Below are 19,795 nucleotides of genomic sequence, written 5' to 3' on the forward strand. Positions count from 1 at the left end.
TAACTGCTTAGGAAAGGTATATACATGCAGAAAACTGCACGTATCGTAGTGCATGAACTTGGCCTCAAGTCTAAGGTTTACCAGAGTTCCAACAATGATAGAAGCTGACGGCTTTCAGGGTTTTGATTACAGAGCAGCATTCACTTAAAAACAAACATTGTTTTCTCATGTAGGAAACGAATGTGTTGTGCTCAACACTGCTAATTCCCAACTCATTGACCAGTACTATTAGAATTTCAAAAGAGCTCAACTGGTTAGATTTTGAAATGGATTTGAGATGGATTTCAGAAAGCTGAAGGCACATATGAAATCATTTTCAGTTGCTTACCTTTAATCAGAGTCCTTTCGGCCTTTTCAGATCTACTCCATAGAGATGAACAGAAGAATACTACTGAGTTTTAATTAACCAAAATGATATCACATTTTACAAATAAGTCTGATATGATGCAAAACTTGGAGCAGATATAAGGGAGTGGATAAAGATAAAAACTCCAGGAATCGACCACACAACACAATTTAGAGTACAGCCTGAAATATGGCTTCAGATACTCACCAGTGAAAAGATTACAAGTGGACAGAGTACACTATCAACACTGTCAGCACCGACACAGCTAAAAACGTCATCATCTGAATCCTGCACAGAGGAGCAGGGTGAAGAGCCGTCAATTTCTTCCAACTTCCCCTTTAAAATTCCACTCATAGCTGCGGCACTGTCACATGTACCTGTAACAGGAACGGGAACAACACTGCCTTGAAACATTTGACCACTACATAGTCCAAGTCTCCAAATTGGTTTTTGAGACTGCGATCTTTCGATGCACATCTACCACATTACCATATTCATGCAGAAATTATTCTTTCCATAATGTTTGAAAGCACTGAAAACAATTCTACCCTGATTCATTATTATTTGCATTTTAATTTTTGACAAAGGAATTCTATATGAAAAAGTCAAATTTAAGAATGTAGAATCAGAGCATTGCATAAGGAAATATGGTTTAGTATTTTTGAAATGTCAAAACCTGGGAGTCAATTACACTTATTTGATTTGTTCTAGGAAATCCTGTACTGTCATTGACGGAGCCAGAGTTCAGAACAAAACAGATCACTCACTTGCATGCTGTCATACTCAGAGCATACTGATTAGGGCATGTCTATCTTGCTTGGGATTTCTTTTTTGCTCAGGTACAAAGGCATCTACTTTCCTGGGGCTCTCTGTCCATCAAAAATCAAATTGGTTGCTAGGAATGACTATACCTGCAGAATTTAGATGCCTTATCATGTTTCCAGTCAATTCAGCATAGCTACAGGGAATACTTGAGTCTATGCCAAGGAGGCTGGCTGAATACAAGGTAAACCACAGCCCCTCAATCTTTTACTGGATAAAATATTAATTTGAGTCTCCTCACTCCCTATATATCAAGATGGTCAGCGAAAGACAGTCAGAGGTAGCTGGATGCATTTAAAAATTTTGTTAATGTCAATTTAGATAAGTCATTAAACCTCTGAGGATAATAATTTCTTCATAGCTACAGAGTAATTGTTAAGATGATCAGTGGCTGCAAACACAAATCCCTCCAGTGGCAGGTAACCTCAGTGAGTAAAGAGGGTCAGATGTAATAAAATCATGAGGTCACCTCAGTCCTCTTGTCTACTGTTATTTGTAGCAAAGGTATCAAGAAATACTCCTCTACCCTACTGAGACAGGGAAACTAAGAGTATCCATGAGAAACTGCTGCTGCTTTTTTTTTTCTTTTTTTCTCCTTTTCCTGATTTTATTCTTCCTAGGACGTCCACCTTCACCTTCTACATGCCTTACAGAACAGATAACGTATGTCCTGCTTACAAAGGTCAAGGAGTTAAAGATTTCTTTGGAGGATTCCAGCACAACAGATAACATCTAAGGAGTGACTGGGCAGGGTTTTCCAAGACCACTGACTCACCAAGACACCTGGCTCCAGGGCAGAAGTCACTGACGGAGGACATCTCAACAGTCTTTGTCCCCAGATGCCTGAGTAGACCTGTGTGCCCTACTTTTCCAAACACCCAGCACAATACCTGAAATGCTTTTGCTAGAAAATATCAGCTGGAGGAACAAATTGATTTTACAAAGGACACTGCACAATACATGCTACCAAGGAAAGGTAACATCTTAAGCCATGACATCTTAGCATGGTAGTCCCACCTATGCCTCTTGGTAAGATAGAACAAGTCTAACTAGTGTGACTTTCTTAAAAGGTAATGACCTTGGGTCCTTGTTCCTCTCATTGACCTCATAGTCTCCTTCTGTTGCCATTGCTAGCTACAATACTTGGGATGTACCTGTTCCAAGTTCTTCTGCTCACTGGCTTCCTCTGTTGCTGTATTTTCTGATTCCTCACATCCCCAGCTGCCACATGGCTTTGGCTTTTGAATCTACCTTTACTTCATTATACCCTGCAAGTCTCAACTCTGAATGCTAGTTGACTTGTTCTTTCTGTTATACCTCAGTTCAAATTGTTGAGAAAGTAAAACCGAGTGTCCTCATTTAGTCATTTATGTTATTCTATAGAAATGGCATTTGTTTGGCTTAGTCAGTTAAGCATTCAACTCTTGATTTCAGCTCAGGTCATGACTATGGTTCGTGGGTTCAAGATCCACATTGGACTGCACAGACAGTGTGGAACCTACTTGGGATTCTCTCTCTCCCTTTCTCTCTGCCCCTCTTTCATTTATGTGCACTTGCTCTCTCTCTGATCTCTCTCTCTCTCAAAAATAAATAAACTTGAAAAAAAAGAAATGAGATTTGTTTGTTTTCTGCCCTTAGTTTAGAGGTTATTTATTATTTATTTAATAAACATCTATGGAGCATCTATCAGGAACTAGCAATTATCTTATCATTACAATGATAAAGTAACAATACAGGAAAAAATTTCTTTCTCTAATGGTGCTTCTTTACAGGGTGTTGTTGGAGAAAGGGGTAGACACATAGTAAACATATAAATAAATTAAATATATAATATGTCATATGGAGATCAAAGCTATGAAGAAAAATAAGCAGTTAAGTGACATAGGGATTACAAGTTTGGCTGATAGTGAATATTTCATTTTTAATTGACTGGAGAGCTAATGCCACAGTGGGGAAGTAGCAACGAAGACACGAAGGCTTTAAGTCATGGAGTGAAAAGATCAGACTTATATTTTTAAAGGTGTACTCATTAGTTTGTTATTTCAGAAGAAAACACAGGTCTGTGGTAGAGAAAAAGCATGGGAAAAGAGAAAGGTCTGGAATTATGGAATTACATAACTAGAGAGGACTTAGTGACTCATGAACAGTTAAAGTCAGAAAACCTGACCAGTCAGAGGCCTGGAAAGGTCATAGTTTCTTTTTGTGGGGGAAGAATTTAGAAAGAAGTTAGAAGAGGAGGGGAGTCAAAGGGATTCCCAAAGCAAAACGAGTACTTAATTTTTTACCTAGAACTACTTCTGTCTCTAGATTTACCACTTATTTAGGACAGTGGAGGCCATCTTGTCTGCCACGTTTCAAATAGGACCAACTCAGATACATCGGTACCACTTTGTGATGTTGCTTGTAAGCTTTCATTTATCACTCTAAAGGAATATTTCTTTGTTTGGCAGAGAAGACGGAATAAATGGATGGTGACCATTATTCATGGGAAAGTGGAGACAAAGAGTTAGTAACCATTTTATTCACCATCCTCTTTAAAGTTACTTATTCAAGGTTTTTAAAAAGCAAAGTATACAACCACTAACTGCTACCACAGAGATTATATAGGACTCTGGTTCTGTGTGAGTCAGGCAGCCTCCAGCTAACAATGTCACTTGGTGACCTAACATAACCATTCATTATTTGCTTGAAGTGAGTCTCTTATCTTCAAGTACTTACAGAAGTTTTAAAAGAATTGCAGAACAGCTCCTAAAGACTGAAAGCTATTGATGGATTTTTTAAAATGTTGATATACTTTATTAGTTACAGGAAACTATTTGGAATTTTTTCCTTAACTAATATGAAATCGATACAAATAATTTGTGTGGACCATATTTACGCTTCTATTCCTGTTGGCTCTGAAGAATCACAGACAAAATCATTAGAGAGATTGGACTATATGACTAGATGGCTGAGGCAGCACAAAGAAAGGGTGAGGAAAATGTCACAAAGCATAACAGACACTTGTCGAAAGAGAGAGATTTCATCCTACAGATTGTGTTTGCCAATGTGATTCCACCGGAGTGTGCTCTGGTTGTAGTCTTAAAATTGCAATGCTACAATTATTGCCATGACAACAGACAGTGAGATCACGCAGGAGAAGCTAAATTGTAGACATGATGATGCTCCCCCATTCAGATCTCTGTAGTAAGAGGTGGGAGGGAAGACCAAGGAAAAGTTACTGTGAGTGTCCTTGGATGGGTTTTTCCCATCCACATAGTTAAGTGGAAGTAGTCCTAAATAATATTAAGTCACCCTATGACACAGAATACTGTTTTAAGAGTATATGGCCAGAAGAAAATGTTAGCAAACAGGAAAGTATGGATGACTTAATTACATTTTCAAGCATCAAAAAGATTATGCTATTTTTTGTGCATTTGTTAGAAGTCAAAAGTTTTAATTCTACTTCAGGGTCCCCTAAAAACAGGATCTTGAGTTTCCTAGGTCCAAAAAACTGAAGTTTTCCTAGGACTGCCTGCTTGTTTTCTTTCTTTCTTTCTTTCTTTCTTTCTTTCTTTCTTTCTTTCTTTCTTTCTTCCTTTCTTTATCTACCTAATGGGAACACTATACTATTACTTATCCTATATCTAATAATTCCTTTTGAGAAGTATATAAAATAATATAATATCCTTAATACTGCTTCTAATATGAAAATAGTTATTTGTATATCTGTCAAATAGTCAGGTTTTAAATTAAAATATTTTACAACAGTTTAATACTTTTGTACAAACTCAAACATGCCAAAGGCAAGAGATTATTAGTATTTAATAGAAGAAAATTGTAAGTTATTAATTTTATGTTCCATTTATGATGCAATGAGAACTGGGTCAGGAAAGATCACTCAAAGAATGTAAAGGTAAAAATATAATTTGCCATTTTGAGGCCAGAACTGCTATGAGTGATCGGTACATTGACCTTTCTACAAATGGAAATTTTTTAAAGTAATAGTTTAGAACTTATATGGATCTCCCCTAAGAAATTAAATATTTGTTTTTATTAGGCAAGTTTTACAGAAAATACCCAAGCTTGATTTTTTTGGTTAGATAATTATCAGACAGCACACATATCTAAATAGTAAACCTCCATAACCACATAAAATGTGTGGCTTATTTAAATTTTTTTAATGTTTTATTTATCTTTGATACAGAGAGAGACAGAGCATGAGAGGGGGAGGGGCAGAGAGAGAAGGAGACACAGAACCAGAAGCAGGCTCCAGGCTCTGAGCTAGCTCTCAGCACAGAGCCTGACGCGGGGCTCGAACCCACAAACGTGAGATCTGACCTGAGCCGAAGTCGGAGGCTTAACCGACTGAGCCACCCAGTGCCCCTAAAATGTGTTTTTATGTTCTTTTTATTTCCCCTATAATTAAGAAACTTACTATAGAACTAGGATACAACTATAGGCTCAGGTTGATTATCAAGGTTAACTGGCAAAAACTAAAACAGGAGTGGGACAGATTGCTGGACCTAGAGATGGAGGCAGAATAAAAATGAATGAATGGTCCTGGGAACATGAACGGAAAGTAGGGCAAAGGAGAAGAATCTGAGAAGGAAAGAGGGAAATCCCCAAAGGAGAAATGGACAATTAAGTGACTTCAGAGATCTGGGCATTGATTTTTATCATGGATTTAGTTGCAGAGAGCAAGAAGTAGTAGGAACTACTCGGGGGTATAGAATCTGGAGAAACACTAGTTCCAAAGATGATGGAATTTGGTACATCTCCCTTTGGGTTGAGAGGGAACTAGGAAGAATTTCTTCAATCTGAATTCATGGTGATAATCTGGATCCTTCAATTAACACATCTGTTACTTTCAAATTTAAGATCTGAGAGGCTGGAGCTTGAAAAAGATTACTAGAAAAAAGCAGTCTGCGTGTTGTTACTGTTTACCACTAATTTGCCTTCAGGTACAGGGAAACAGTGAAATGTACTACAGAGAATTTAAATTAGGCTAATCATTAAAATTTCCAGAGGATATTTTTAAAAACAGAGAGTCCCAAGAACCAGTAGGAATCATAGGATGATGAAACGAGGGAAGCCCATTGCTTAAAAATTTGGTGTCACCATTTCCTAAATAGGAATTTGTTAGCAAGTTACTTAATTTCTCTGGGCCAACATTTTCCCACTGTAAAGTGGGTTTAGTAGCTGTTGTGTAGTGTTAGAATGTGGACCATAGGTGCTTTCCTAATAATTGTTAACTTCTACATCCTCCATTGCTGTGTATTATGTATTGCAGATGTCTTGCATTATAGCTGAAACAAAACAAAAACCATTCTCTAAAATCTTCGCTGAGAGGGTAATTTAGCCCATTTAATATAAAGCAGGGTGATCCAGTAGGAATGAAGGACCGGGCCATACTATTTGCATTTTGAGTCATTGGATGAATGAATGTGCACAGCACACACAAAAACATTGAGTCTTCTCTTGACGCTCTTGTTCTGATTGATGGGCGTGGCCGGACAGTGTCAGCATGTTGCCCTCCGGGTCAAGTGACTCTGTCTTGCCAAAAACCTAATTCAAACTCTAGGAAGGCTGCTGGGACTCCCCAGGAAGTCTCTAGAAACCTAATCTTACCTACAGCAATATGAGGAGACATGTCAGGGTATATTCCCTCCTTTGCCAAGTGACCATGTCTTGCCAAAAGGCCACTCAACACTCCAGGAACGAGTATTAGTTGATTAACACCATATACACAATTTTGTAGCCTACAGTCTCTCCACTTACAGCATGAGGACGTTCCTTCTCATTCAATATTTTTCAAAAACTGTGGTTTTTTTTATTCTTTTTATTTCTGTGCTTTAGGCTACATAGCATTTCATGGAATACCTGTGCCATAATAGTTAACTAAAACTCTAAAGGGAGATGCTTGGTTTCTTTTTAAGTGTCTGTGATTATAAATCAAGTATAATTAACACATCATTCACATACCTTTGTGTATATCTCTGGTTATATGTTTAGGATAAGGTCCTGGAAGTGAAAGTACTGAACTTTCAATATACATTGCCAAATTAACCTGGCAGAAAGGTACTATCAATTTGTTTCTTTAATGGTGCGTTGGGATATCATCTTACCACACCATTGCCATAACTGTGGCATTGCTATTTTTTAAACTTTCTGTGAGTTTTTCAGATGCTCCTTAAGAGTAAGAACTCAAAGCTGTAGTGTTTACTATATGCCAGGCACTATTCTAGCATTTTACATTTATATTACACTAGAGTCTAAGGCAGCATCTCATATTCCCCTAGTGTGCTCGCCTTATTTAACCGCCAGGATCACAAATATGGGGAGATATCATTCCTGTGACTATCTTCACATTATAGGGTAAAGGGACTTTGCATACCATGATCCCGTATCAGTGCTTGGTAAGAGATTATCTAAGTGGGCCTGACCTGATCACGTGAACCCTTTAAATCTAGAGGTGAGCTATTAAGGGTGAGAAGGATTCAAAGCAAGACATTCTTTGTAGCTGATTTAAAGACAGGAGTCCTGTGACATGGACCCTGTCTAGCTTCAAGGAGCTGGGAGCAGCTCCAGCCACAGCAAGCAGGAAACAGGGAAACAGTCCTATAACCACAAGGAGCCGAATTCTGCCAAAAAGAATGCACTGGGAGGTAGATTTTCCCCAAAAATTACCAGAAAAGAACTCAGCCAAACTGACACTTTGGTTTCCACACGGTGAGATCCTGAGCAAACAACTTAGCCACACAGTGCAGAACATCTGACCTATCTTCTAATAAATGGGCATGGTTTTAAGTTGCTAAATTTGTGGTGATTTGTCACACAGCAATAAAAAACTAATACAATATATATCATCTCATTTAATTTTCCTTGCACACATATGAAGTAGACATTATTATTAACATTTTCCACAGAAAAACTAAAGCATAGAGAAAGGAGGTGACTAGGCAAAGGTTAGAGAGTTAGTCTTAGAAGCAGCATTCAAACCTAGGCATTGGGCATTTGGGCACGTGGAACCATACTTTTCATTACCACATTCTCTCTGGACTTTCGATGGCATCTTACTGCTTGAAATTGGTTTTCTCTGAATATTTGTGAGTTAGAACTACCGTTTCCCATTTCTTTCCATTATCAATGGGTTTCTGTGTTTTTGTGTTGTGCATGTTTGTCTTAAGTTACTTAACATGTGTTTAGAGACATTTTATTATAGCTATAAGGAGCACACTCTGGTTTGTGATTTTTGGTGACCTTTACAGAAGAAACTGAACATGAACACTTTTTACACCCAAGCTCCTTCTTAGAATTTAAATTAGAATTCTTTGGGATTTCTTCATAATTGTCCTGTTTTTCTCTTGACTAACAAATCGCTTTTCTTTTAAAAGGCAAAAGATTTATATGATCTGAAGAGAAACCAAAGTATACAAATTGCTTTTCCTTTAAATAAATTGATCATAATAATGTTCCTGAGCCCTTACTTGGTGCCAGAAACTAAATTCTGTGAATGTGTTATCTCATTTGCACTTATAAAGACTCTGAAATAAGTATTAATGTTTCCTTATTATCATCGAGCAACATGAAGGTTAGAATGTACATTTCTTATGTATTTTGGATATAATGCTCTTTTATGACAGCAAATATTTTGAAAAATAAGCACTTTGTAGAAAGTTAGAAACAATTCATAGGTGGAAAAAAAAGGAATATAAAGTTTGGATACATTACTCTTATGAAGAATATGTTATTCATAGAGAAATTTTCTAAATGTTTTTATATTGGAAACATTGGAACTATCCTCATATTGAAAAAATTATTAAAACACATACCATGTTTTAGCTTTTGAGTTGGGAGATTCTTCAAGAGATTATAGACATACATCTGTCTTAAAAATGATTAATGTAGCATAAGCCAAACTCGATCCACAACATTTTAATGGATGAAGTTTTGTGTTGGAAAGGGGATTTATGGTCCATAAGGCTTAAAAATTCTTAATACTATAAACCCTTTTTGGAGAATCTCACTGTTCACTAGCATAATAAAGGCTATATAGAAATTGGTATTATTTACCTTTTGTCCAGATTCTTGCAAATTTATTTAAGCATAGAATGTTTTGTGGAGGTGGGGGCACCTGGATGGCTCAGGCAATTGAGCATCTGACTTTGGCTCAGGTCATGATTTTGCAGTTCATAGGTTCAAGCTCCACATTGAGCTCTGCCCTGACAGTGTGGAGCTTGCTTGGGATTCTCTCTCTGCCCCTCTCCCACTTGTATTTTCTCTCTCTCTTGAAATAAATAAATAAACTTAAAATAAAACAATATTTTTTCACAGAATATTCAATAACTGTCTCAGAACTTTGAAAAATACCTTACCAGTTTGATATTTTGAAAGTCCTACCATTGCTATTCATTAATGATTCTAGGATTTGTTTTCACAATTTTGAAAACATAGAAAAACACCATCTAATACAATACTAACTTAACTAGGTGATGTCCAATGATTTCATTACAGTTAATATGGAAAAGTAGAAACACTTGCCAATCTAGCAGAATTTATTTAATCCTTTAATGAAGAATAATACTTAGGAGGCCATTAAAAACTCTGGGTATTATTTGGATCCATTCCTGACTTCTATTCAGCTTATAAACAAAAAAGGATAACTAGTAATAACATATAACTAAAATTATACAGAAGTACAATAAAATAACCATAACTAAAATTACATACAATTCCATATTATGTTCCAAATTCTATGGTGAAGCGTTCAATATATACCTACCAATCTTTACAATATCACCCAGGTTGACAACTGAGTTTTACAGAAAGAGAAACAGAGGCTCAGAGAGCCTAAGTAAGTTGCCCAACTTACAGAGCCAATAAGATGGTATAGCTCAGAGCTGAACTATCGTTTCCTGGACTGCAAAGTCCATTATGCATCCCACCAATTATTATGCTGTACTACCTAAAAAACTAATAGGCAAGTCAAAGTTAAAATACCCCGTTAGCTCAAAGTATACACTTCTAGAAACAGGCGAGCTGACTGGCTAATTAAATCACCTATATAAGGCGCACATCACAGGATAGCTCCCACATAAATGTGCACTGTAATGGCATATTAGAAATCACTCTTTCTCTTCAGACTCCCAGACGTCACATGAGAGCGTAACATTCTTTTTTTTCTTTTTGGTCAGTTCTACTAGGGAAGTCTACTGTGGGACTTCCACTAGTGCTTTTTATCTGCCTACCTTTATTTGAGACATATGAAGATGGATATATTAATCCTCAGCATGCAACATTGATTTCTTAATAGTTGATTCAGCATTGTTATTTGCCAAGCATTATGGTTTAGAATTGTTCACCAGAACACAATATAAATGCAGAAAGTGAGCCCCGAGCACAAGAAAATATTGCTGTACAACTTAACTCAAGAGGATGAAGAATAATTGACTAAAGAGCATATGTATGAGAGCACTCAGATTGGTAAAATACATGTTACTCCATCTTCTTACACAAATATTACTGAATGTTTTATATTAATAAATATAATTAATTATATTATAATTGTCATAATTCATTATGTTAATTTACAACCTAATCCATTCATTTAATATGTAATGATCTCTGTGTGTGTGTATGAAAATGGTATAATGAAACAGCACAGTGCAGGGAGTCATAAGATATGGAATGTTTGCAGATGAAATCCCCTGTTAAAGTAGGCGAGCTCAAATGGAGTTTGTACAATCAAACGCCTGTAATACATAATTTTGCATGGCTTCACAACATTTATGTGGCATGGACGTTGTTACATTGAAAAGCATTAACGGAGCAGCACCTGGGAGGAAGGGACTGTCTCAGCATGGAAGGGGCCTCCGTCACTGGGAGGGTATAAGCAAAGGACAAGATGACTATCTGACACGATTATTCTTCAATCAGCAAAACAATTTGAGGACATATGGGAAGCATCAGGCATTATATTAGATGTTGTTGATAGAAACAAAGGACACCCTTGCCGCCAAGAATTATAGTTAAAATAATTGAATAAAAGTTTATAGAGAGGTCAAAAAAGTGCCTGTCACAACCACACCAAGAAGCTTGTGGCAAGAAGAGTGGGACAAGCCTCAGGTGATTCTGGGCTGTTTTTATTGACTGTACATTGTGTGGAGCTCTCTGAATATAGAAGCTTCCGATGGGAGTCCCCAAGCTCAGTTTCCCGTGCGATACTGAGCCCTGGAGCACTTCAGTGCACAGCATGGGTCCACTTGGGACCCCTTACTGACTTAGTTATCACAGTGGGCAACAATCTAAAACTTGAATATGAGTTTTATGAGTTACTAGAAAGGCATTTTGAGAAAGCAAAAGAAGACATTTTTTTCATAACGTTTGAAAATCTTTTTTAGAGTGTGTCTGGCTTAATATGCTGACACATTATGACCAGTATCACCTGGGTAATGACTGATGACAGACATTGATTTTCCGGGGCTAGCCTAACCTGGGACAGAAAAGGAAATCTTTGTAAATGCATTCAGGAGTCCTGGTTGGGAAATTATTTGTTTCATTTATTAAATATATTGTGACATATCCACAACATGACAGCAACCAACTGCATCAACGGTTACCAGAAAACACAAGTAAAACTCATTTTTTACCCTGACAGCAAGCTCACAAAAAGTCAAGGAGACTATGACAGAAAGTCAAAGACATCAGTAAAAGGATACCAAGGGGAGGTCTAAAGTGGAGAGTTCTGTGCAACTCCAAAATTCCTGTGCTGTTATGCTTTCGATACCATCTGGCCACACCATGCTTTTTTGCCTTCTTCCAAAGTCCTCCTCAAGCATCCTTTGCTCGCATCCAGTATTTAATGCATTATATCCAATATTTAATACAAACACATAGTGTTTGGCTGTTGTTATTTTGCATAAGCAAATGCTCAGCTTCTTACTAAACAATCACTATGGGAATCCCTCTCTGTGCCTGCCTGTCTTTCCAGAGAGGTAAAATGAACAATCCAGGAAGAAAGAAACAATCTCTACAGGCCAGTCCCATGCTTTAGGGTAACAGAAGACTAACATATTCAGAAGGAATACATGAAAACCAAATAAGTATTTGCCAAAGGACTTCATAGTCAATATTCTTCAAAGACATAAAAATCCACCTAATTACTACTTTTCCCTGCCGGTTGGTGGCTTTGGTACAAATGCGCATGTGAATCAGGAGAACTATAGAAATGTGTGTGCACTGGGGCCCCTGGGTGGCTCCGGTGGTTAAGCATCCCACTCTTGATTTGGGCTCAGCTCATGGTCTCATGGTTCGTGGGGAGAGCCTGCTTGTGATTCTCTGTCTCCCTCTTTCTCTGCCCCTCCTTCCACTCTCTCTCTCAAAAGTAAATTCACATTCTTTCTTAAAACATAAAAAAAAAGACATGTGTGTATCACCTTTGGTTGTTGCATTAGAAGATAATGTGTTAAGCTCTTGATCTAACTGAAGTACAAAGACTTTGGAAATGAATCACATAAATTGTATTCACCTCTTAGCCATGAGATTAGCAGGAATAGCAAAGCTGAGCTCCTGTCAAGTGATTTTCTTGCTAAAATGTTAGTCTTAGAATTAGCATTGACATTTATCAAGGTCATCATAATCTAGAATTAAATGCTTGAAAAGTTATGTTGAGTCTGTATTCTCAGAGTACACACATTCAGGAATTTTGGGGTCAAACCATTTAGTCTATTGTAACAATGAGATCTGAACAATTGACTGAGGAATCAAATGATCCGCCCAAATGATTCATCAAGTCTGTGAAACATCCAAATGTGATCATTAGCTTGATAATCAAATCCATTTCTTGCTTTTTGATTTACAAAGTAGTAATTAAAGAGTAATTAACGATGCTGCTTGGGACCAGCTCCCCTTTTATACATATATAAGCCCTGTCTTATACTAACAGGTATTAAATATATACTAAGTCAAAAATAACTTCTGATCAATAACGTTTTTGAATTATGGCCTACCAGAGTACAAATGTTAAAGCAATTTTTCATTTGCTTGAATCACCTGAGTACATAGCACAATTTGAACTTTGTGAAACCAGACCCAAGCTTTCTTACCCTGGTGTCATTTCCATTTCTTTTAAATCCCATCCTTCCATTCCCAGCAGTGTGGGGTTATTTGCCAAACTATCATATTTCCATTATGGGTATAAAGTCATCTACCGACATTATAGGGGAAGCTATTAATATTTCATGTTCCTGAATACATTTTGTGAGACTTAAGAGACCCATGTAAGCTTACCTGAGATTCTGTCAAGCTACTTTTAGCAAATAAAGATCCAACGAGCAGTAAAGAGGCATTACTAACAAGCTGTATTTTAAAATTATCTGCAGCTGAGAGCCAGCCGGTACGATGTATTATTTTCAGGAAACTGACACACACTTAATAATTTTGATCATGCCTAAAATAAGGGTTATTTGCCCAGGTTGCACAATCCTTCTCCTAGTCCATCTGATGTGTTAGCGTGCTCTCTAATGTCATCTGTCTTTATGCTGAAAGTGCTGCACTGAAGTGCTTGGCTCATGTTAATTGATGAAAACTAAGTACTTCCCATTACCCTAACTCTTTTTGAAAAATAATGTTCTGACATAGCAAATTAATTTAGGTAATGTACTGGCTAGATATTAAATATGTTAAAATATAGTTTAAGCACGTGGCACTTTATTTGCTACATTGCCAACAATAAATCTAAAAGACTAAGGTTAATATTATGGAAATAAAGCATTCTATGTCAAAAAACATTGAAATGAGAAGAGAGAAAACAGAGTTAGGAATCTCACCTGAATTATAACAGAATAAGAGGAAAGGTAGAAAAGCTTTACGATGATTTTCTCTCTCAACAGTTAGCTGAATAATAAATATATTATTTATGTGTTTATTTCTGAAAATGTCTTAATTTAGAAAATTGCTTAGGGTAAAATACGATGTGTTAGTTGTGTTTTTACTTCTTATTTTAAAAAAAGGCATACAGAATGAAATTTTATTTCCAAATAAAGCAAAAGAATACATTTGTATTTATAAGAATTCCTTCTCAATTTCAAATATGTTATATCAGTAATATTAAAACAGTTTTAGGTTGTTGTGAGGTGTAATTTTGTATATATTAGATTACGAAGGCAAGGAAATGACTGCATTCTAGAAACAGTATGGAGATTAAGTTTAAAAATATCTCAATCTGTCAAAATACGAATTTAATCCTTTCACTCTCCATAGCCTGAACATTTATCTCAAGCTTTTCCATCTAAGATTAAAATGACTGATGCATTAAAAATATGTTTCTTAATTTTATTGCCTCATTCAGAATACTACTAACCACTACGAACATGAAGAGAAAAAGAAAGTATTATGCAAAGGGAACACACATAACATACAAGCATCTAACACAGAAAGACCTGTATTTGAATCTTTAAAATGCTCTAAAGGAAAAACAAATGGTATCGCGTTTGCCATTTCTCACAGAACAGCCTTCCATGGATTTCATTTGCCTGGTTTCATCCTTCACTTGGACGGGAAGCTCTGAACTGTTTTCTTTCATGCTTTTTCTTCCCTCTCCTGCCGCCACTCCAGCTAGCAAGCGCGCGCGCACACCCCCCAACACACACCCGCCTCCCCGCCCCCGCCCCTCTTTTTCCTGTAGTCTCTGCAGTGAAAGCTACCTTAGTTATCTCCTGCAGACGCCTCATGCAGACGTCTGCCAGTGGATGATAGGAAATGCTGATTGGGAAAGGGTTTATCTGCTTTTCATCCAAAATATGTGAGCCATTAAGGAAATTATAAAAAGCAGCAACAATACACTCCGGTTTTATTCAGAACCTTTCCCTTAGCGATTATTAAAAGGATGATATTTTTAGCCAAAGAAAGCAAAATGCATCTGCAGCAGCTGGTTTCCAAGGAAACAGAATAATTTAAAACCATGTGGAACTCTGCTCTCTAATTTTCATCAATTCCCCTTCATTCCTGGAGGTAGCTTTACTCAGAATTTATAATTTCCAAAAAATATAACTGCCTTGATTTATTTTTCTCTAACACGTTTTGTGAGGTGAATATCTGGTCTCATAGATCACCTTAAGTTACAACCTAGGGATAGATTAATTTCTATCATCATTTCATTTTAAAAACCAAGATCAGAAGATTCCATCAATAATTAGAAACATGGCAACATTTCAGTATCTATAATGATTTTTGAAATCCAGAAATAGTTCAAAACAACCCATGCAAGTGTATTTGCTTGGGTCAATATGACATAAGTGTGTGAACATATTATTAGCTAAATTTAGTACATTTAGGAAATTTAAGACAGTTCTCCATTCATGTAGGCGATCTTTCCTAATGTTCAGTAATTTCCCCCCTTTTTTTAATTTTGCAAGAACTGTTATGTTTTTGTCTTTTGCTCAAAAACAAATTCCATTCTCAGATGAAAACAAAAAGCAAAAACAAGATAAATTCCTAGATATTATATATATTCATTTCTATTAGCTTATGATTCAAAGGAAGTATTTAAAAATTATTTGAATACATCATTTACACCAGTGAAAGACTTTTATTTTATTATTGTCAACAAGTATTAATTGATTGCCAATGTGCCCCAGTCAGCGGTAATATTTCTTAAAAGAATCTCAATTTTAATGAAGTTCCCCCTCCCTTAATTGACCCATATTTATGAATTAAAATAACTATAAAATTAAATGACTTGTAGTAAAATTATTTTTCTCTTTACTGTGTGTCATTTAGTCTACATATTTAGAATTCTAGCCTATTTTCCCTAAGGGAAAATAAAAGACAATATTAAGAGATACAAACAACTGGTAAAGTAAAATCTTAACTTCCAAGCTGCTAAAAATAACTATTGCCCTAGTGATACTACCAACAATATAAATGCTGCAAAGGAACCCTTATCCAGATATATTTGATGGATAAATGAAACTGCCAATGAAATTTGCCTCTTTTTTTACAGAAATGCTTAATCCTTCAGAAACAGGTTTCTGAGCTTTTAAAAGGAAAACAGCCCCATGCATTTGATAATTATCACATAAGCTTACAATTTACTAAATAAAATGATACAACCACCCAGTAGCATGAAATTTATCAAGAGGAGTAAGTTAAATAAAAGACCTTAAAAGCACACAAATCATTCATTCTAAATTAGTGCTTAAAGAGTCAACAACCTGCAAAAATTATTTTCCTAGACCACTTACTGTATTGCTAATATTGAAAGATACCACATGAAATTGTATGTCGTATATTCAGAGAAAACTCCATTTTCCCAGAACCTGTGGGATTTACCGGGCTTTCCTCATCCTTCCTTTCATTCCCAATCACATAAACTTGAATAAAGCAAAAAAGACACACGGTGACTCATTTTCTCTATTAATTTTGCTTCACTAACACTTTCCTGGAAAGTTATCCAGGGTTAAGACAAGCCTCTGGTGTTTTTATCAGCTAATGGTTTTGCAGGGAGAAGAAACAGCTCAGGCAAAGCTCCCTTAAACAATCAATGAATGGGACACACGTTCGGGAAAGGTCTTCAGAATAACGTTCGTATCATAAATTGTCTCAATAGGCACTGAGAAGCCTTCTATTTTGAAGAAAAAGATTTTTTTGCCCTTTTTTGCTCTTACCTGTAAATATGGTTTCTGTACTTCAGCTCCGTCAGAACAGACTGAAGAGTTCACGCCTACCTCGTCTATCCATCAGGCTGCAGCCGACCAATAACAAAGCCGGATCCTGGCTTCTCAGGCTCCAGCTCCGGCTCGGCCTCCATCCCAGGTTTCCTCCCACCCCCACTCTCTTAGAGGGCAAATCTTTGCAGCTGGGAGAGAGGAAGGGAGTGGAGAAAAGGAATATGAAGAGGAAAGGAATAAAGAGACGAAAGATATTTCAAAGAATGGCTGTGAACTATTCTGCAGATAGAAAATAATATCTGCAGATGAAGTCAGCCGAAGTGAAGTGTCTTGCTTTGGATTTAGGAAAACAGGGTTAATCAGTGTCTCAACCACCTGAAATCCAAGCAGAAGACTCAGGGTAAAACCTAGGAAAATTGCCTATCTTTTCAGCTCCCACTGATTTTTCTCAGGGGAAAAAATTTATTTCTTCGATGTACACATTGATAGGTAGATACAGAAGGTTGAGACGGATCGAGATAACATTATGCATTTGTAGCTTGCAAAGAGATAAAATTAAAATGAACCATGACCCTTTGCACTGATGTAAATGTATTTGCGTTTCAACCTCTGTTTGGCACTGTTTCTATTTAAAACCAGTTTCAGAGTCTACCCGGTATGAAAAACATTTCATCCTGAGAATTAAAATATTTAAATATTTCAAAGTTCTGTGGTTGCACTACTTTAGATTCCTTAAAAGCTGACATCAATTTGCCTTTGTGAATAATGGAGCTTGTTAAAGATTAAAAAGGGATCAGCCACTTACTTGCCTGTCTCAAAATGACTAATTGAACTCCAATTTTATTCTCATAACCTTCGGCAAAATCATTTCACTTTTGAACTAAGAGCATAATGTGTATAAAAGGACAACTGAAAAAAGCATCAAGTCAGAATTCTTTCAGGCGACAAAGCAAATGCGCCCCCAGCCTTAAAGAGCTCAGGTTGGGGCTAACAAAGAAGTGAGACTCTACACAGACTGTATACAACAGAATACAAACCAGGGCTCCTGAAGAGAAAAAAGTGTTATTAATTGAACTTCTGCTAGTGGAGGTGGTCTGAAAAAGTTTCCTTGGGGGAGATATAAATTAAATAATAAATGTCTTCTCCACCTTGTGGTATGTACTGTCTCCCGGAGATACTACAGGTTTTGGTATTCAGTTTCTTAAATCCGTAATATATCCTTATGGAAATAAGACCAGAGGGAGGAAGAAGGAAAAGAAGTGGCAAGAAAGTATTCTTTATCGCGGAGAGTAACTGGCATGGGAGCAAATCATTGGTAATCCAGAAATGACTCTACTAAAAGGATTTTGGGTGTCAATCTTTTTAGAGGGGAGTGGCTGGTAACTTGATCTGAAACTGACTTTAGATAGAAATGCACTGATTTCTCTTAGTGTGTGCAATTATTTGGAGTAGATTTGTGGGGCTCTACTACAGATAAGGGGGAGGTTAAACTACCCTTTATTCCCATCCAACACCTCTACTGTGGAAAATGCTTTCAAAGCCTCTGTGTTCCTATTGCTAGGAATTGCTGGAAGAATCCCTAAGGCAGCATTTTTTCAGTGGGGGTTGGGGGCTATCTGTACGAGAAACATTGCTGAGAGCCTCGGTACAAAGGCAGATCTGTCAGCCTCACTCCGGATTTAAGGGATCAGCATTTGAGGAGTTTGTGATTCAGCATTTTTAGCAAACTCTCCCCTGGTGATTTTTTATGCCGACTGCGCTGTAGGCAGCAATCCCCAGGAGTCCGGTATTCTGGGGACACAAACTCTAACCAGGTTTCATCATTATTTCAGAGAAAGAAAAAGAGATTGGGAGGGGGAGGGAGGTTAATAAATTTAGCTCCGACATTTTGAATTTTTTGAATATCCAAATTGAAATATTAGGTAGTTAGCTGATATGATGGATAGGTCTGGAGTGTAAGTGTGATTTGGAGGTCATCTGATGGGCAGGGGAGGGGCAGAAAGAGAGGGAGACACAAAATTTGAAGCAGGTTCCAGGCTCTGAGCTGTTAGTACAGAGTCTTATGAGGGGCTTGAACTCACTAATCATGAGATCATGACCTGAGCTGAAGTTGGACACTTAACTGACTTAGCCACCCTGGTGCCCCAAGGAAGTTCCATTTGTAATAAATTTCCCAGCTCACTTTCTTTGTGCACTGAAGTTTGAGAACCATCACCCTAGCTAGAAAGAGAAGTAGACAGAGAATGAAAGTCTGGGGTATACTTACATTTTGCTACAAACAGAGTAAGTGGAATAAAGAAAAGATTAGGAGAACAGTTAGCCAGGAGGAGAACCAAGAGAGTGGTCTAGCAAAATCCAAAGGAGTGGAGAATTTTTGGAGAGATGCCCTATCAAAGGGGAGGATTTAGTGCCTTCCTATACAAAGTACAGTTTAGGGGTGCCTGGGTGGCTCAGTTGGTTGAGTGTTCAACTCCTGACTCTAGCTCAGGTCATAAAGCCAGTGTCATGGGATCAAGCCTTGTGTCATGCTTTATACTGAGCATGGAGTCTGCCTAAGATTCTCTTCTCTCTCTCTCTCTCCCTCTCTCTCTCTCTCTGCTCCTTTCCTCAGTTTGCATGCTCTCTCTCTCTCTCTAAAAAAAAATGAACAAACAACAAAAAACAAAAACAAACCAAAAAAACAAAAAAGGTGCAGTTTACTGAAGTCAGTTCAGGCGTCCTCTGGAGTTCGTTTTCATGCAGAATCACAGGTCCCATCCCAGTAAATTGAATCAGAATCTTCATTTTAATAAGATTTCCAGGTGAGTCGTATGCACATTTACGTTTTATTCTTTATCTGTTTATCTTTTTGTCATTGAAATATATTTGACATATATGGTATAAATTTAAGGTGTACAACATGTTAATTTGATACACTGTATATAATATGATTGTCATTGTAATGATAATTGGCACCTCTATCATGATACATAGTTAT

At 37.0% G+C, this 19,795-nt stretch overlaps 1 protein-coding gene across 1 annotated transcript in view; it reads right to left on the bottom strand.

Annotated features, from left to right (window-relative positions):
* Positions 1-16,846, bottom strand: part of CSRNP3 (cysteine and serine rich nuclear protein 3) — a 196,868-nt gene extending 180,022 nt beyond the window's left edge. Inside the window, exons 1-2 of the mRNA XM_029932993.1 lie at positions 16,816-16,846; positions 554-723 (exon numbers count right to left, since the gene is read on the bottom strand). The gene's annotated coding sequence lies outside the window, so the exon portion shown is untranslated. The remainder of the gene's footprint in view (positions 1-553; positions 724-16,815) is intronic.
* Between the last annotated feature and the right edge of the window lie 2,949 nt (positions 16,847-19,795).

Source organism: Suricata suricatta, chromosome 3, assembly GCF_006229205.1.
Source record: "Suricata suricatta isolate VVHF042 chromosome 3, meerkat_22Aug2017_6uvM2_HiC, whole genome shotgun sequence".
Taxonomy (NCBI): domain Eukaryota; kingdom Metazoa; phylum Chordata; class Mammalia; order Carnivora; family Herpestidae; genus Suricata; species Suricata suricatta.